This window comes from Cervus elaphus, chromosome 16 (assembly GCF_910594005.1).
Source record: "Cervus elaphus chromosome 16, mCerEla1.1, whole genome shotgun sequence".
Lineage (NCBI taxonomy): Eukaryota > Metazoa > Chordata > Mammalia > Artiodactyla > Cervidae > Cervus > Cervus elaphus.
The window spans coordinates 40,073,715-40,090,461 of NC_057830.1; the positions used below are offsets into that span (position 1 = coordinate 40,073,715).

General features: G+C 48.0%; 1 protein-coding gene across 1 annotated transcript in view; it reads left to right on the forward strand.

Moving 5' to 3' along the window:
• The first annotated feature begins 10,395 nt into the window (after positions 1 to 10,395).
• LOXL2 (lysyl oxidase like 2) overlaps positions 10,396 to 16,747 on the forward strand; it is a 110,165-nt gene continuing 103,813 nt past the window's right edge. The window contains exon 1 of the mRNA XM_043870655.1: positions 10,396 to 10,663. The gene's annotated coding sequence lies outside the window, so the exon portion shown is untranslated. The remainder of the gene's footprint in view (positions 10,664 to 16,747) is intronic.

Genomic DNA, 16,747 nt, shown 5'->3' on the forward strand with positions numbered 1-16,747 from the left:
CGTCAAAAATCTTTAAAAAAAAAAAAAAAAGGAGAAGGAAGCCTTAGATCTCCCATGCCTAACTCCTTCTTCCACATTCTGCAGAACGACCAGAGAAAAGAAGGATGTGCAATTTCCCTCCTGCCCTCCTCTCTCAAAGAAGTGGGTGTGGGTGGAGGGAGGTAGGTTGGCCGCAGTTGGGGCTGAGGCCTTCACCCTGTGGCAGGTGAATCACTTGAGAATGGTTGTGCTTCTGTCCTTGGAATGGGACATATTTGAATGGCTTCCAATGTAGAAGTTACTGGAATCAATCAAGAGAGGGGACTGGGTTAATTGGCCAATGCTCTGGGCGCCCATCCCCAAACACCAAGACACTGAGGGTTAGGACTTCAACAAACGAGTTTAGTGGGATGCAATTCAGGCCACAGCAGCGCTCCTGCCCTTGGGGTTTGGGCCTTTTTGCAGAACCATGACTTCCTTGGAAACTCCCACCCTCCCCGATACTTAAGATAAGCCAACTGCCTTTGCGAGCTCTTGGGGGTCTTCTCCTTGGGAATGGGAGGCTGGTGACAGCTGGATTCTTGCTTCCTCTCTCTCCCCTAGAGTGCTGAACTGGCTCTGGGCACATAGGAACCTCATAAATGCCAGCGGTTGGGATGGACCAGAGTCAGGCTGTGTCCTCAGCCAACCCTGAGCAACCTGGGCAGGCGCTACAGAGCCCCGGGAACCCGCAGGGCTTTGCTGGGCTGTGGCCAGAGTGGGGCCCTGCCAGATGCCAGCCCATCGCTGGGCAGAAAAGCTCCCAGTTTTGTCTGGCGTGCTCTCTCCCTGCCCTAGCTGCATCTTTGAGACAAGGTGGTCAGAGCTGGCAGAAGCCAGGTGTCTGGGAATGAGATTTAGACTGATTTTTTTTTAAACTTTTTTTCCTCTAAATGACTGTGCCAGGTGAAAGGCTCCATCTTCTCTCAATGGGAGACTTTCCGGTGGACGCGGCATGTCGGGAGTCAGGGGGACAGCAAAATTATAAAGGGGGCGAAGTTGGTCTTTGGAACCTGCTCTTCCATGATCTATGGCTTTGCCAAATTTCCAGGGTCCACTCTGTGTCCAACCCCACCCCGCCTGTTCCCAGACGTCCCAGGGCAACTCCTTGAACCAGTATTAAGCTGGTTTCCCAGGTCTGTGTCTTTCTCTCAGCACCACCACCTGGCCCAGCCTGGACCACCCTCCCACTTCTTCCCTCCCTGTATCCTTACCCTCCTCTCTCCCTCTTCCCCCCATCATGCAAACCCCCACCCCAGACTCCACGTGCTCCCCCCATTCCCCAGGACTCTCCAATCCCTCTGATCTCTGCTCATTGCCTGGTGCCAGGCATTTTGACCTGAATCTCACACTGCCTTGTCTGGTTATTTAATGTCTATGTGGTTTTCTCTCCCAAATCACAACATAAGCCCTAGGGCACAACACAAGCCTAGTAAAAGAACTGCATCAAATTTTATTTATTCCTTGTACCTATCCCTCTTCCAAATCCTGGCCATTACATACACACACACACACACACACACACACACACACATACACGGCGACAAGAAGGTATGATAGAACTCTAGTTGCTTTATGAAAACTGTTCAGAAAATAAAAAGACAAGCTGTAGACTGGGAGAAAAACCTTTTCAAAATACATATCTGATAAAGGATTGTTTCCAGAATACACAAAACCCTCAAAACTCAACAATAAGAAAACAAACAACCCAGTTAAAAAGTGGAGGAAATACTTGAAAAGATGACTTAAAGGATGGCCCAAAAAAGGTGGGCAAATGGCAAATAACCAAATGAAAAGATGCTCCACATCATAAGTCAGTAGAGAAATAAAAATTAAAATGACAATGAGACGCCACTGTGTACTTAATAAAATGGCCAAAATCTGGAACACTGACAACAGCAAATACCATTGAGACTGAAGCAGCAGGAACTCCTTCATCACTGCCTGATGGGGTGTGAAATGGCACAGCCACCTTGGAAGACAGTTTGGCAGTTTCTTATAAAACTAAATGTATTCACTTTCCCCCACAATAACTCTGTTTTAAGTGACTTTTCCCTCCAACTGTTTTTACTGCGGTAAAATACACATCTTACAAAATGTGCTATCTTAAACATTGATGTGCACATGTGTGTGTGCTAAATTGCTTCAGTTGTGTCTGACTCTCTGCGACGCTATGGACTGTAGCCCTCCAGAATCCTCCGTCCATGGAATTCTCCAGCCAAGAATACTGGAGTGAGTTGCCATGCCCTTCTCCAGGGGATCTTCTGGACGTACAGTCCAGTGATACTAAATACATTGACAATGTTGTCCAACCATCACCATTATCCATCTTCATAACCCCCTTATACCATCTCATAACTCCACCTCCTTCATCTTATAAAACTGAAACTCTATACGCTTTATTAATGACTTTCTGATCCCCCTCCCCCTAGCCCTTGTCAACCCTCATTCTACATTCTCTTTTTATGATTTTAACCCCCTAAGTATCTCATAAAAGTAGAATCATATATATTTGTCTTTTTGTGACTGACACTCATTTAGCATAATGTCCTCAAGATTCATCTAAGTTGTAGCATATGTGAGAATTCTTTTGAAGGCAGCATAATATTCCATCCAAAGTATAAGCCATTTAAACTAAACTTACTATTACTGCATGATTCAGCAATTGTGCTCCTTGGTATTTATCCAAATGAGTTGAAAACTTATGTCCACACAAAAATCTGCTCACACATGTTTACGGCAGCTTTATGTAGAATTGTCAAAACTTGGAAGCAGGCAAGATGTCCTTCAATAGGTGAATGGATAAATAAACTGTGATATATCCAGACAATGGAATATTATTCAGCAATAAAAAGGAATGAGCTGTCATGAAAAGACATGGAGAAACATTCAATGCATATTACTATATGGAAGAAGCCGATCCTTAAGAAGTTACATAGTGTCTGATTCCAACTGTATTGTTACTGAAAGGTGTAGGGTCTGGCTGCTTGGTGCTCAAAAGCCAGTGAACAGGCAGTGCTGGTGGCAAGTTTGCTTTGCTTTAGACGCTGGCAGCTGGGGAGGAAGGGCAGACGTCTGTCCAAAGGCTGCCTGCCCGCCACCGACAAGCTGGGGGTAAGAACCATTACAGGCTGAGAGAGGGGCTACCTGCAGAAACGGCAGTCAGCTCTGACAGTCATCCTGAAGTCGGTCATGTGCTGGTCTGACAAGCGTCATCTTGATTGTTTCAGGTTCAGTAAATCTTCAGTTCCAGGGTCAGTTTCTTTTCGATTCCTTGAGGCCAGTTCTTGGAATTGTGGCCGCTCATGTCATGGCTCCAGTCTGGTCATCGTGCGGTTAACTTCTTCCACCCGTGGGGGCTTCAGTGTCTATAAGACAGCTCACAGGCAATGGTTGAAAATATCATCCATGGCCCTTGAGAAGGAACTAAAGGTCCTTGACTATGCTTAATGACTACATTATTATTATTATTTGATCTCCTTTGACTGTTTTCCTTTGTTTCTGCATGTTCTCATCTCTCTGGTTACACTAGTCCTTTGACTAAAGTTTTCCACAGACCAAAGGCAAGCAGAGGACATGGTGGGGGGAAGTACCATGACCTGCTGTGTTTCAATATGACTCACTGAAGAAGGCAAAACCGTGGAGACAGTAAGAGGATCAGGGGTTTCCAGGAGGGAGCGTGGGGCGTGACTAACCCATAGTGGGGGGCAGAGAATGAATAGTCATCCTAGAAGATATACTGTATGAATGAAATTATATTTTTAAAATATAAAACCAGTATATGGATAGAACACTGCAGGTGTCTGGATCTAAGAAAGCCAGATAGAAGGGCCTGATAGGTATTCAGCCAACACAGGACCACTGGAATATGTGAACATTCTGCCTGGGGAACCCTCTGCCTGGGGAAAAGGCAGAAGCACCCTAACCAGTTGTGACAATTGTGCTTTCTGAGCAGATTTGTGACTCTCCGGGGTTTTGAAGACCTCAGTCTGGATCCGTTTTCAGAGCCGCTGCTAACCTGCCAAGGGACAGTGATCCTGTCAACAGCTCTATGGGTTTCTAGTTCCATGTCGGAAATCAGATGATCGGCCCAGACGTTCTCTAAAACCCCTTGGTTTATAAGGTGGTGCTGCCGAGCCCAAGGGCTCAGTGCTGTGCAAGACACAGGCCACTAGGGGGCGCTGCCTCCTAGGAGGAAGCAGAAGCTGTTCCCTAACATCTTGCCTGTCGTGCACACATTCCTTAAAAGCGGTTGTGATATATCATAGATCAATGCAACAGAATAGAGAGCCCAGAAATAAATCCACCCACTTATGGTCAACTAGTCTATGACAAAGGAAGCTAGAATATACAATGGATAAAATACAGTTTTTTCAATAAATGATGCTGGGAAAATTGGACAGCTACATGTAAAAGAATGAAATTGGAACATTTTCTCACACCATATACAAAAGTAAACTCAAAATGGATTAAAGACCTAAATGTAGGACTTCCCTGGTGGTCTAGTGGCTAAGACCCCAGGGAGCCTGGGTTTGATCCCTGGTCAGGGAACTAGATCCCACATGCTACAACTAAGACCTGGCCCAGCCAACTAAATAAAATAAATATCTCTTTTTAAAAAGATCTGAATGTAAGACTGGAAACTTTTAAATCCCTAGAAGAAAACATAGGTGGAACAGTCTTTGACATAAATCAGTGCAATCTTTTTTGGATTTGTCTCCTAAAACAAAGGAAAAAGGCAAAAAAATAAATAAATAAATAAACAAATGGGACCCGATTAAGCTTAAAAATTTTTTCATAGCAAAGGAAACCATTGACAAACTGAAAGACAGCTTATTGAATGGGACAAAATATTTGCAAATAATAAGACTGATAAGGAATTGATATCCAAAATGTATATAAAGCTCATACAACTCAACATCAAAAAAAGAGAAACAAGCCAAATAAAAAATGGTCAGAAGATTTGAAGAGACATTCTCCCAGAGAAGACATGCATACAGATGGCCAGCAGGCACATGAAAAGACGCTCAGCATCCCTATTCACCAGGAAAATACAAATCAAAACCACGATGAGAATGTCAGAATGGCTATCATCAAAGAGAACACAAATAACAAATGCTGGCGAGGATGTGGAGAAAAGGGAGCCCTTGTACACTGTGGAAGAGAATATAAATTGGTTCAGCCACTGTGGAAAACGGTATGAAGTTTTTGTAAAAAACTAAGAGTAGAACTACCATATGACCCAGCAATTCCATCCCTGAGTATCTGAAGAAAACAAAAACATTAATTTGAGAAGATATTGGGTTGACCAAAATGTTCGTTTGGATTTTCCCGTAAGATGTTACAGAAACCTGAATGAACTTTTTGGCCAGTCCAATATACGTATGGAATTCCCTGGCGGTCCAGGGGTTAGGACTCCCATGCTTCCATTGCAGGGGGCACAGGTTTGATCCCTGGCTGAGGAACAAAGATCCCAAAACCCATGAAGCGTGGCCAAAAAAAAAAAAAAATCAAGATCCCCATGCACCCTAATGTTCACAGCAGCACTGCTTACAACAGCCAAGATGTGGAGGCAAGCTAAGTGCCCGTCAGCAGATGAACAGATAAAAAAGACGTGAGATACACATATACATACACACACATTCATTCTAAAGAGTCCACCTGCAATGCAGGAGACCTGGGTTCAATCACTGGGTTGGGATGATTCCTTGGAGAAAGGCATGGCAACCCACTCCGGTATTCCTGCCTGGAGAATCCCCATGGACAGAGGAACCTAGTGGGCTACAGTCCATCAGGTCACAAAGAGTCGGATACGCCTGAGCGACTAAGCACAGCATAATAACTGCAAGTGGAGTGTGTCTAAAAATTGTAAATCAGTATGCTGTACACGAGACTTATAAAATCTTGTAAATCAACCATACCTTAATTTAAAAAAATAAAAGTGGTTGCAATAATGAATCTGAGAAAGCCAGATTCAAGGGCCTAATAGATATCTGGCCAACATAGGACCACTGGAATATATGAAATATTTGACCAACCTGCCTCCTGTAACCATAATCCCCTCCAGACCCATACCCTGGCCCCTTCACCCACATTTCAAATCACTTTTGCAACTGGCTGGACCAATGTTTGCCTGATTGGTTGTTGGTTCCCTTTTGACTTAACAGGCAAGTTGGAGCTGTTTCAGTTCCATAGATTTAATCTCCTGGTTTCTCCATTCTTACTAGTATGAGTGATCACGAAGAACATCCACTGAAATATTTCTATTTTAATCACGCCTTACAGGCTTTCCAGTGGTTTCGGTTCAATCTGCTTCACTTCAACTCTGATCAGTGGCATGTGCCGCTGACCAGAGTTTAACAGCACATGGACCCATGGTTTCTGTGCTCAAGGAGCTCATAAGAGGCCCCAAGAGAGATAAATGGAATGTACAGAGAACTGCTAACATAAATAGGAAGTGATGCATAGCAAAGGAATGATGCAAGAGCTGTGGAGCCTGGAGGAATGCGGATTTTCCACTTAACGCCAATCGCTCTGACCTTCTGCCTGTGCCCCCTTGGAGGTTAGGGTCTTCCCAGACCCCTCGCCTTCTCCCCCGAGCCTGGGTTGAAAGAGCATCCATGCTTCCCTCACCTTCTCTCCTCCTTACTCAGCTTTGGTTTTCCCCGTAGCACTGGCCTGACCCCCCCGCCCCAACTTCTGTTTCTGTGTGTCGGTGTGTGTCCTGCCAACCTCCCCACAGTGGCCAGCACATTAGACGGAATTCACTGAGTCTCAGGCTGTGCTGCCAGGATGGGACGTGCCCAGACCGTTAGGACAGTGATTTTGGCAACAGAACTCAAGAGCCAGGAAAAAGAGAGTGCAGTCCACGCCCTTGAACTGGTCCTCACGCCCTGGGAGTGGGACTCCTGTGGCCCTGGGGGTGGGGCGGGGCGGGAGGGCGCTGCCTCCCCTTCGGAAGCCCTGTGTGGGGCCCATAGCTCGGCTCACATGGAGAGCCGGCACAGTTCAGGGCCCTCTACTCCCTGCGGCCTTGCAGCCTGGCCGGAGCTCATGTCAGAGCAACTTGCGGAGCCCTCTCACAGGGCAGGGACTGTGCTGCATCCTCCGTGGACCCAGCCCTTTATTCCTCTGGGAGGTTTCTGAACGAGCTTGTTTCCTACAGACGAGACAAGTGAAGCGAAGGAGTCACCTGTCTAGGACGGTAAGTAGCTGAGCCAGGACTGGAACCCAGGTCCTCTGACGGCAGAAACGCACACAGAACCCGTGGTGTGGGTGTGCCTCTGGGGCAGCGCAGAGCCTGGGATAGCAGAGTGACACATAGGGCCTTAGAGACACACAGCCACCGTGTTGGCGACCATCCTAGAAACATGGCCATCATATTGTTTCACCTAGAACAAGGGTGTACGGTTTTCCTGAAGTGGCCTCCCAAGTCCTTGGTTCAATTCAGCAGAAGTGCATCAGTGATCTACTCTGCAAGCTTCTGACACTCATTTGCTCCTGAGAATGGGGGATGGTGAGTGAAGCCCGAGAGGATGCCCCGAAGCCTCCAGTGTGGAGCCATCAGAACTTGCAGGAAGGATCAGGTGCCCTGTAGAGATCCCAACCTGATCGCTTATCACCTCTGCTGACTCTGAGGAAATCACCTAGCCTCTCTGAGCGTCAGCTGTCTCATTCATAACAATTATCAGGAGCCAAGTAATAGCTGCTCAATATCATCTTGGTGTGATTTACATTAGTAACAGTTGTAAGCACCTTGATGTCTAAGACTAATGACACTATGGACCATGGTCATTTCAGAACAGTCTAAAGCTATTTAAAAGGACATGGAAAATGTGCCCCAAGTGATATAGTTTAAAAAAAAATCTAGATACAAAAACTCTATTGATAATTTGATTTTAAAGGTATCATGAAGGAAATAGTCCAAAATGTTAAATGTTTGTCTATAGGTGATAGGACACCAGGATGAATGTTTTTTTCATTATACTTTCTTATATTTTCTGAATGTTCCACAAGGAGTTTTCATTGTTTTCACAATCAGACAAAACAGTGTTTATAAATGTGTTTCATTTTATACCTTATTGGTGAATTCTTTAACAGGAAGAGTAGGGTTAGAAGAGGGGGATATCAGAGAAAAAGATGAAAGAAGAGAGAGCTCAGTTCCTGTTGGCAATTATTGAGCATCTGCTGTGTGCAGGCACTGTGTAGGGTGTGGATTGTGATAGTTGAGTGAGATCTCAAAGAACAAGGTGTTGCTGGGCAGATAGGCAAGGAAATGGCATGTGCAAAGGCCCTGGGGTATGAAATAGGCATGGAGAGCAGCTAGCGGGCCTTTCAGGGGGAGGAGAGAGCATGGCTGGGAGATGGGCAGGCTGAAAATGCCCTTGAGAGGTCCTTTCAGCTGTATCAAGGGGTTCAGGCTGCGTCCTGGGGGCCCTGGAGTTACTGTGGGCTTTTTTGTTTCAGTTGAAATTTTTCTTGAGATAATTGTAGATTCGCATGCAATTGTAAGAAGCAATACAGAGACAGCCCTCACTCACTTTGCTCAGTTTTTCCCAATGGTGACATTTTGCAAAACTACACAATAATATCACAACCAGATGTTGATGCAATCCACTGATATTCAGATTTCCTCACTCATACTTTGTGTGTTTGTGGTATGTAGTATGTGTATGTGCTTGTATATAGTAAATTCTACACAATATTATCACCTGTGTAGCTTCTGGTTATCTACCACCACAGTCAGGACTCTGAACGTTTCCAACATCCCAGGGATCCTTCATGCTGCCTTTTTAGAAACACACCCACCTCCCTCCTGGCCCTTTCCTGTACCATCCACCAGACCTGAGGATCGTTTCACTGTTCAGGGTGAGGAGGAGGAGGATTGTGAAAAGAGCTCACAGGGCTTGGGGTGGGCTGTGAGTCAGGGTACCAAGTTTGGGGCTTGCTGCATACATATAGTCAAAGCTGTGGTTTTTCCAGTGTATGGTTTTCCATGTATGGATGTGGTAGTTGCACCATAAAGAAGGCTGAGAGCTGAAGAACTGATGCTTTCAAATTGTGGTGCTGGAGAAGATTCTTGAGAATCTCTTGGGCAGCAAGGAGATCAAACCAGTCAATCCTAAAGGAAATCAACCCTGAATGTTCATGGGACTGATACTAAAGCTGAAGCTCCAATACTGTGGTCACCTGATGCAAAGAGCCGACTCATTGAAAAAGACTCTGATGCTGGGAAAGATTGAGGGCAAGAGGAGAAGAGGGCAACAGAGGTGCTTGCATGACATCCCCGACTCAATGGACATGAGTTTGAGCAAACTCCGGGAGATGGTGAAGGACAGGGAAGCCTGGCGTGCTGCAGTCCATGGGATCGCAAAGAGTTGGACAGGACCGAGAGACCAAACAACAGGTTAGCTGTGGCAGATGGAATGTCCTAGAGAACAGTGGGCTTACAAACCCAGGGATGAGGAGACAAGTCTGAGCTGGAGGCTGAGATTTGGAGTCTCCACCTATCCTGGGTGAAGCTTTGAGTTTACTGGGGAGGCAGAGGAGTGGGAAGAGGGAACACAGGAAGAACCAAGAAGAGGAGCCCCATTCCTAATGTAAATCCCTTTTTTAGGTTTCTGCCCACTGCCAAAGGCCCACAGACTGGATACCTTGTTTTCCAGCAGCTACCTCCTGCCCCCGGTCAAATCTGGCCCTTGCATAGGAAGCCCCTGGGAATCCCCTCAGGGCTCCCCAAACCCACATGACCCCCTGCCTTTGTCTTCAGTGTGAGCCTCGAGCCAGGCAAGGAATGTCCTGCGCCATAGACATTCTTAGCTGCGTCGGGTTCAGGCTCCTGATCGCATTGCTAAACCCGGCCCTGCACTGTAGGAAGGGACCTTAACGATAACTGAATCCAAAGTCTTTAATTTAAAAAAGAGAGAAGGGATTCTCAGAGGAGAGAGACGATCTGCCGGAAGAAAGGCGGCTGTGCGTAGTCACCTCCAGAAACTGCTTTGCCCATCAGGAAAACCCCAGGAGAGGTAGACGACTGTTTCTGAACTCTTTCAATCACCAGGTTCATTGAGCATCTATTAGGTACCAGGCAGCGCCAGGCTGTCTGCATACGGGGAGGGATTAGGCTCGGGCTCTACTGGGGATGGATAGACACCGAAGGGTTAAATTCCGGGAGTTCCGCGTGGGGCGGGGGCGGCAGGGGGGAGTGCAGAGGAGTCTCCCAGAGGAGAAGGCCGCTCCCCAGCTTCTCAGGCTCCGGAAACCTGGGCGAGAACAGTCTAGGAAGGGCTGCCCCGTTGGCGCGCAGCCTCCTCCGCACAGCCCCTCTGGCCCCGGGAGCGGTCGCTCTCGAATTACAACAAAAGGGGCCGGAGGCCGGGCCTGCTGCTGCGGCCGCCTTCAGGGAAGGGGGTGGGTCCGGGGAGGGATTTGCCGTCCGACGCTGGTTAAAAGTGCCGGGAAAAGGGTTCAGGAGCCACTCCAGCCCACGGCTTCCTAAACTTGGGAGTTCACTTTCTTCAACCACCGGAGAAGTCGTCGGCTCGCCCCCATCCGCTCGGGAAAGGGGCTCCGCGGCGACGGGCGCAGAGAGGAGCCCCCAGTGGAGAGCCGGGCCCAGCCGAGCAGTGCGCACCACTTCTGCCAAGTAAGAGCGCTGCCTGAGCCGCCCCCGCCCCAGGGCGGTTCGCGCGCAAGCGGAGGTCTGGGTGGGGTCTTCAGGATCCGCTCCCCACGCGCCGCCTCTCAGCAGTGCGTGGGGCTCCCGGGACCTACGAGGCGGGCACACAGAGAGAAAGCTTGTTGCTCGGAGATGCGAGGACTTGCAGGCTAACGGGACCCACCCAGTCCCACCTCGCCTGAACCCAGCTAACCTCGCCGGTTAGCCCACGCAGCAGGCGCGCCCCCGGGAGCTGGCCGCTAGGTCCGTGGCTCGCCAGGGGCGCCTGCAACCAGGCAGGACAGAGCCAGTCGAGACCCGGTGCGGGCTAGGTGCCTAGGAGGGCGCAGCGTAGGGGCACGGACACTGAGGGCTGCGCCGGTGCCTGGAATTCTGGCTTTTGAGGAGGTGGAGCGCGCGGGGGGCTGGGGGCGCACTGGGGCGTCCCCTGAGCTGTGGCTTTGGGTATGTGGAACACACTGGGTTGGGATGGGGTGTGCGAAGGTCTGGGGCTAGGGCGCAGCCGGAGAGCCCTAGCGTCAAATGCCTGGAATTGGTTTTCTCGTCAGCGGGCCGGAAAGGCTAGGCTGAGCGCTGGAGTGCGCGCTGAGTCCTTTGGGCAGAGAGGTCCGCTCCGCGCCCCAGGTAGCAGTTCCTGGCCTGTCTGGGTACCAGGAAACCCCTCCCGCCGTTATCGCACGGAGGCTCTGGAGCAGAAAAGCGCCAGCACAGACGAATCCATGGATGGTACATGCAGGATCGCCTTGGGGCTAATTCTGGTTTTATGCTGAAACTCCATCCGTCTTCAGTGCTCGCAATTTATACGCAGGCGCTTTGCACACCTTCCTCCCCTCTACTCCCCCAACTCCCCCCCCCCCCCCCCCCCCCCCGCGCTCTCCCGACCCGACCCGCCAACCCCCCATCTGGAGCGCTCTGGAGTAGCTGCCTGCAAGAGCAGTCGCTGTAAATCAGCGCCGGGGTAGATGACTGGAAAAATCAGAGGAATTCCTTCCTCCTAGTCGTCTCTCACCGGCCCCAAGAAAGACCACCGAAACGCAGCGGGGGTGGGGTGAGGGGAGGCGGTGGAACACCACCCGGGAGGGGACTGAACTTCTCCAGGCTAGGAATCCTCAAGTGCGGATGAGAAGAGAGGTGAGAATCAGAGTCAGAAACACGCCCCACGTTAATTTCGTCCACTGAAATCTTGAAACTGCGGAGATCTTCAGATCGGTCCAGTGGATTCTTTTCTGTGCAAGAGAAAAGTGCTGAAGCTCAAGGCTACACACTGGGTTAGTGGGTGTGGAGACTTGAAGCCAAACCCCCCACTCCAGGCTCCTCGCCTACCTCACGGCTAGCCGGTCTGTCCCGGACCCTAAAAGACCATTTGTCACCCTTGGTGGAGTTACTTGGTTATTTATGGTGCATTATGTACTCAATGGTCAGGGCTGGGGCTCAGGGCTGGGGCTTAGGACTGAGACGAAGTGCTCGCTTCCCTGGTCGGCTTCCAGGTGAACGACGGACTCCCGGGACTCTTCCTTGGCTAAGTTGTTCCTTTCCCTCTGTCTTTTATTCTGTTCCCCTTCCTGGTGCCTAGAATCCATCTCTGGACTGGCCATCAAATCCACGGTAAATTGGGCTTCCCCAGTGGCTCAGCGGTAAAGAATTTTCCTGCAATGCAGGAGTGGCAGGGGAAGTGAGTTTGATCCCTCGGTTGGGACGATCCCCTGGAGGAGGGCATGGCAACCCACTCCAGTACTCTTGCCTGGTGAATCCCACGGTGCATGTGTGCGCATGCGCGCCAGCATTTCTCTGTCTCTGATTTTGTATTAAAAAAGTGATTTGGTCCAAGGCCCTTTAGTCCTTAAGCGACAGAGTTGAATAGGAAACTTAGGTCTGAAGAGGAAGCATCACCTTGACGTTACAGTCGGCTGACATTCTGGTGCATGGCAGATGGGAAATTCTGCGGAGATGTTTTCATATGTCTCCTTTACCACTGGCCTCTTCACCTGGCCTCTCCTGGCCTTTTCCTGAGGTTTGTCTCTGACAGCTGTATGCCCAGTGTACAAGGGCCTTGTACATGAGACAGATTTTCTGTGCTTTGGGAGGTGATCATTAGTGAAGCTGTCTAGTATCCTAGAAAATTCTACACTGTTTATTTAAAAATCATGTTTTTATTCTGAAAAATTCCAAATATAGACAATAATAGGGAAAAGGCCCCCATATACTTCCCACTCAGCTTCGACAGTTATCCACATTTTGCCATACTTACTTGTCTATCCCTTTCCAATTTCTATTTCACAGAAGTATTTTTTAAACATTTGTTTTTATTTGTTTGGCTGCGCCAGGTCTTAGTTGCAGTGTAGAAGCTCTTAATTGGGGCTTCTCAAGTGGCCCTAGTGGTAAAGAACCTGCCTGCCAATGCAGGCGATGTAAGAGACATGGGTCAGTTCCTGGGTCAGGAAGATCCCCTTGTGGAGGGCACAGCAATCCGCTCCAGTATTCTTGCCTGGAGAATCCCATGGACAGAGGAGCCTGGCATGCTACAGTCCATCGGGTCACAAATAGACATGACTAAAGCAACTTAACACGCGCTCCTGAACGCATAATCGAGGCATGTAGGATCTAATTCCCTGACCAGGGACCAAACCCAGGCCCTCTACTTTGGGAACATGGAGTCTTAGCCACTGGACCTCCAGGGAAGTCCATAGTGGAAGTATTTTAAAGCAAATCTCAGACATACAATCCTTTCATCCCTATGCAGTTCAGTGTGACCTTTAAAAACATTAAATAACCAAGATAGGTAAGAGTAATTCTTTGGTATCATCTAACACCCAGTCCATGTTCAATTTTTCCCCTAATTTCCACCCAAATGTCTTTTTACAGTTGATCTATGTTCTGTTGATGTATATGATTTTTGTTCAAATTGTATATTATTCCTTTCAAACCACTTTTCTACCTCCTGTGTTATTTGATTCACACAACTTCCCACTAAAGAGCGAGGTGGGTTTTGTTGAATTCATTTTACAGTTGAGGGAGCTGGTCAGCAGAGAAGCAGTCCCGATGGCACAGCTGGTAACTGGCAGAGCCCAGAACTGACCCAGCGTCCTCCTTCCGGGGCAGCGGCGGTTCTGTTTCTCTGCGCTCTTCATGGAATATCAGCTGTTCTCTGACTCATTCATCCTGGCTCTCGCTTCATCCTGGGCTTATCACTTCCTATTCACCTGGTATCAGAAACCCCAGTGTAAATATTTAGTAATTGGCCATTTGGTGCTGGAGATAAATCAGCGGCAAAGTCAGGAAGCCTGGGCTTATTTTCCAGCTTATGGGAAAGCAACTCACCTCTGGAGAACTCAGGGCGGCCCCCTCTGAATTAAGAGCCATCATCCTTCCCATTCTCAGGCTCCTAGTTCTGAAAGTAGGATGAGTGAAATGACTGGAGCCGCAATTCCTGGAAGAGATAAACAGCCCACGAAGAAATTTCATTGAGAACAATTACCCCTCACTCTTCTTTGCCCAAGTATTTTGGCCGCTGGCGTCTTTAGGGGGAGATGGCTGAATTCTATGGCAACAAAGAGGCTCCCCTCTGAAGTTCTTCATTTATGGACAATTTTGTTTATTCTGCCATTGTCTGATGAGGCTAGAAGACACCAGAACTTTCTACTTTTAGCATTTTCACTACTTGTGTTTATTTGCTTTGGAAAGGGGTAATAACAAAGTCATTTTTACATCTTATTAATGAGATTCATGAGTTGTAATTCTCCCTCCTTGGCTGGCTGTGGGGGAAAATGAAATCTCTTATTTCTTGATGCCTAGATTTTCTGCTGTCATATTCTTTGCCCTGAAATAGACATCAAATGAATAGACCTTCCACAATACAGCCCATTAGGGACCGAGAAACTGGTTGCTCCAGTCCCGTTATTCAACATAGGAACTCCAAAGGGACAGAGCGTTACCTTTTAACCATGCTGTCTTCTGGCAGCTAACAGACTGTCTCTGTAGGGACAGTAAAATTTCTAGGTGATTCGTTGTCAGCAGCTGCTGTAGCTTTTTTACAGTTTTGGGAGCTTTAGGAGGTACAGATGTCCTTTTACAGTTTTGGGAGCTTTAGGAGGTACAGATGTCCTCTCCTGGGGCTGCTTGAGTTTAGGAGGACAGCTTGTAATGACTGTCATTCATCTCCCTCTGGAGAAGGGCATTATGATCAGTCTGCCTAGGAGTGTCACACAGACCCATCTGGACCCCGGGGGTCCTGAGGCCTTGGATGAGGTAGCTGCAGCCTGTCCTGCTCCAGACCCAGAGAGCCAGCAAGACTAACAATCATGACCCAGCAAAGGGAGAGCGAAGTGGATCGCAGAGTCACAGATCCGCAGCAATGCCCTACTCATCTTCTGAGTCTCTGCCCTGTCTCAGTTGAAGTGAGTCCTCAGATCTTCTCATCCTGGTCATTTCAGTTGTCCTTTTGCAGGAGGTGCGTGTGATGGGCAGGGAGCACAGTCCAGCCAGCTGTGCTGGCCGGTCTTCCCCAGCCACCTGTATCAGAAACATCTTTAGGCATCAGAACCAGCCTTTCAGAACAGGTACTTGTTCCAGGGTGATAAAGCATCATGGTGACAGTTTGGATATGATGTCTGTCAGAAATGAATGGATAAAGAAGAAGTGGCACATGTACACAATGGAATATTACATACCCATAAAAAGGAATGAAAATTTCCTTTAAAAAGGAACTTTTTACCCATAAAAGTCTGTTAATTCTAGTGAGCTGAATGAACCTAGAACCTGTGACGTAGAGTGAAGTAAGGCAGGAAACACGCCTATGAATACACCTCTGTTGTATATATTAGGGCTTCCCAAGTGGCGCTAGTGATAAAGAGCCTGCTTACCAGTGCTCGAGATAAAAGAGACACAGATTCAATCCCTGGGTTGGGAGGATCCCCTGGAGAAGGTAATGGCAATGCATTCCATTATTCTGACCTGGAGTATCCCATGGACAGAGGAGCCTGGTGGGCTAGGGTCCATAGGGTCGCAAAGAGTTGGACGTGACTAAAGCAACTTGGCACTCATGCTTTGTATATTAATGCATTAACATACCAGAGGTTCCTTGCATAGGACCCAGACTCCAGCTGTAGCCACCACATAGATTTATGTGAGAAAAATAACATGAATGAAGTCTGTTTAACAAAAAAATGTCCAGAGTTTTAAAAACTCTTTATCACTTTTCTTGACAGAAACAATATACCCAGATAAGTGTGTACAGCAAATGAGGGTGTAGAGTGAGAATCAACTCAGCGGAGGTGAGGACGTAATTAGGATCACAGTTAATAAGTTCTCCTGGCCCAAGTCTTTTTCATCCCTTCACTTGAAATACCTTTTATATTATATTATAATGGCTTCCCTGGTGACTCAGTCAATAAAGAATATGCCTGCAATGCAGGAGACCTGGGTTCGATCCCCAGGTTGGGAAGATCCTCTGATGAAGGAAATGGCAACCCACTCAATTATTCTTGTCTGGGAAATGCCATGGACAGAGGAACCTGGTGGGCTCTGGAGTGGAGCCCATGGAGTCCATGGAGTGGAAAAGAGTCGGACAAGACTTAGCAACTAAACCACCATTAGGTTATAATGTCATACAGGAGTGATGATGCATTTTCTTTTTAGTTTTTTCCTGTTGGAATCTGTCAGACAAGCAGACACAGCTGGCCTGGGGCTGCCCCGAGTCAGGGGCTCCCAGACGTCTTCCTTGACTCATTGCCAACATGATGCTGAGGGCATCTTCTGAGAAAATACTGCCGCTTGCCTATAAAGCTTGTGCTTTATGAGAAGATAACTTCTGTTGATGACTTGCAAACAGCTCACTTTTGCTCAGACAGTTTCTTTATACTGTCTTCTTGAACTTGGATCCATGAACTTCCCCCATCCCCAGCCCTGTCCCTGGACATGCATGTCCTGGGATAAACACAGCACAACTTTCCAGATGCCTGCATGACTCACGACCTAGTGAGAAAGATGTTTCTCTAAATATAAAGATGTTCCAGCTCTTCTGAAACAAACACGAATATAAATTTGAGTAAAGTA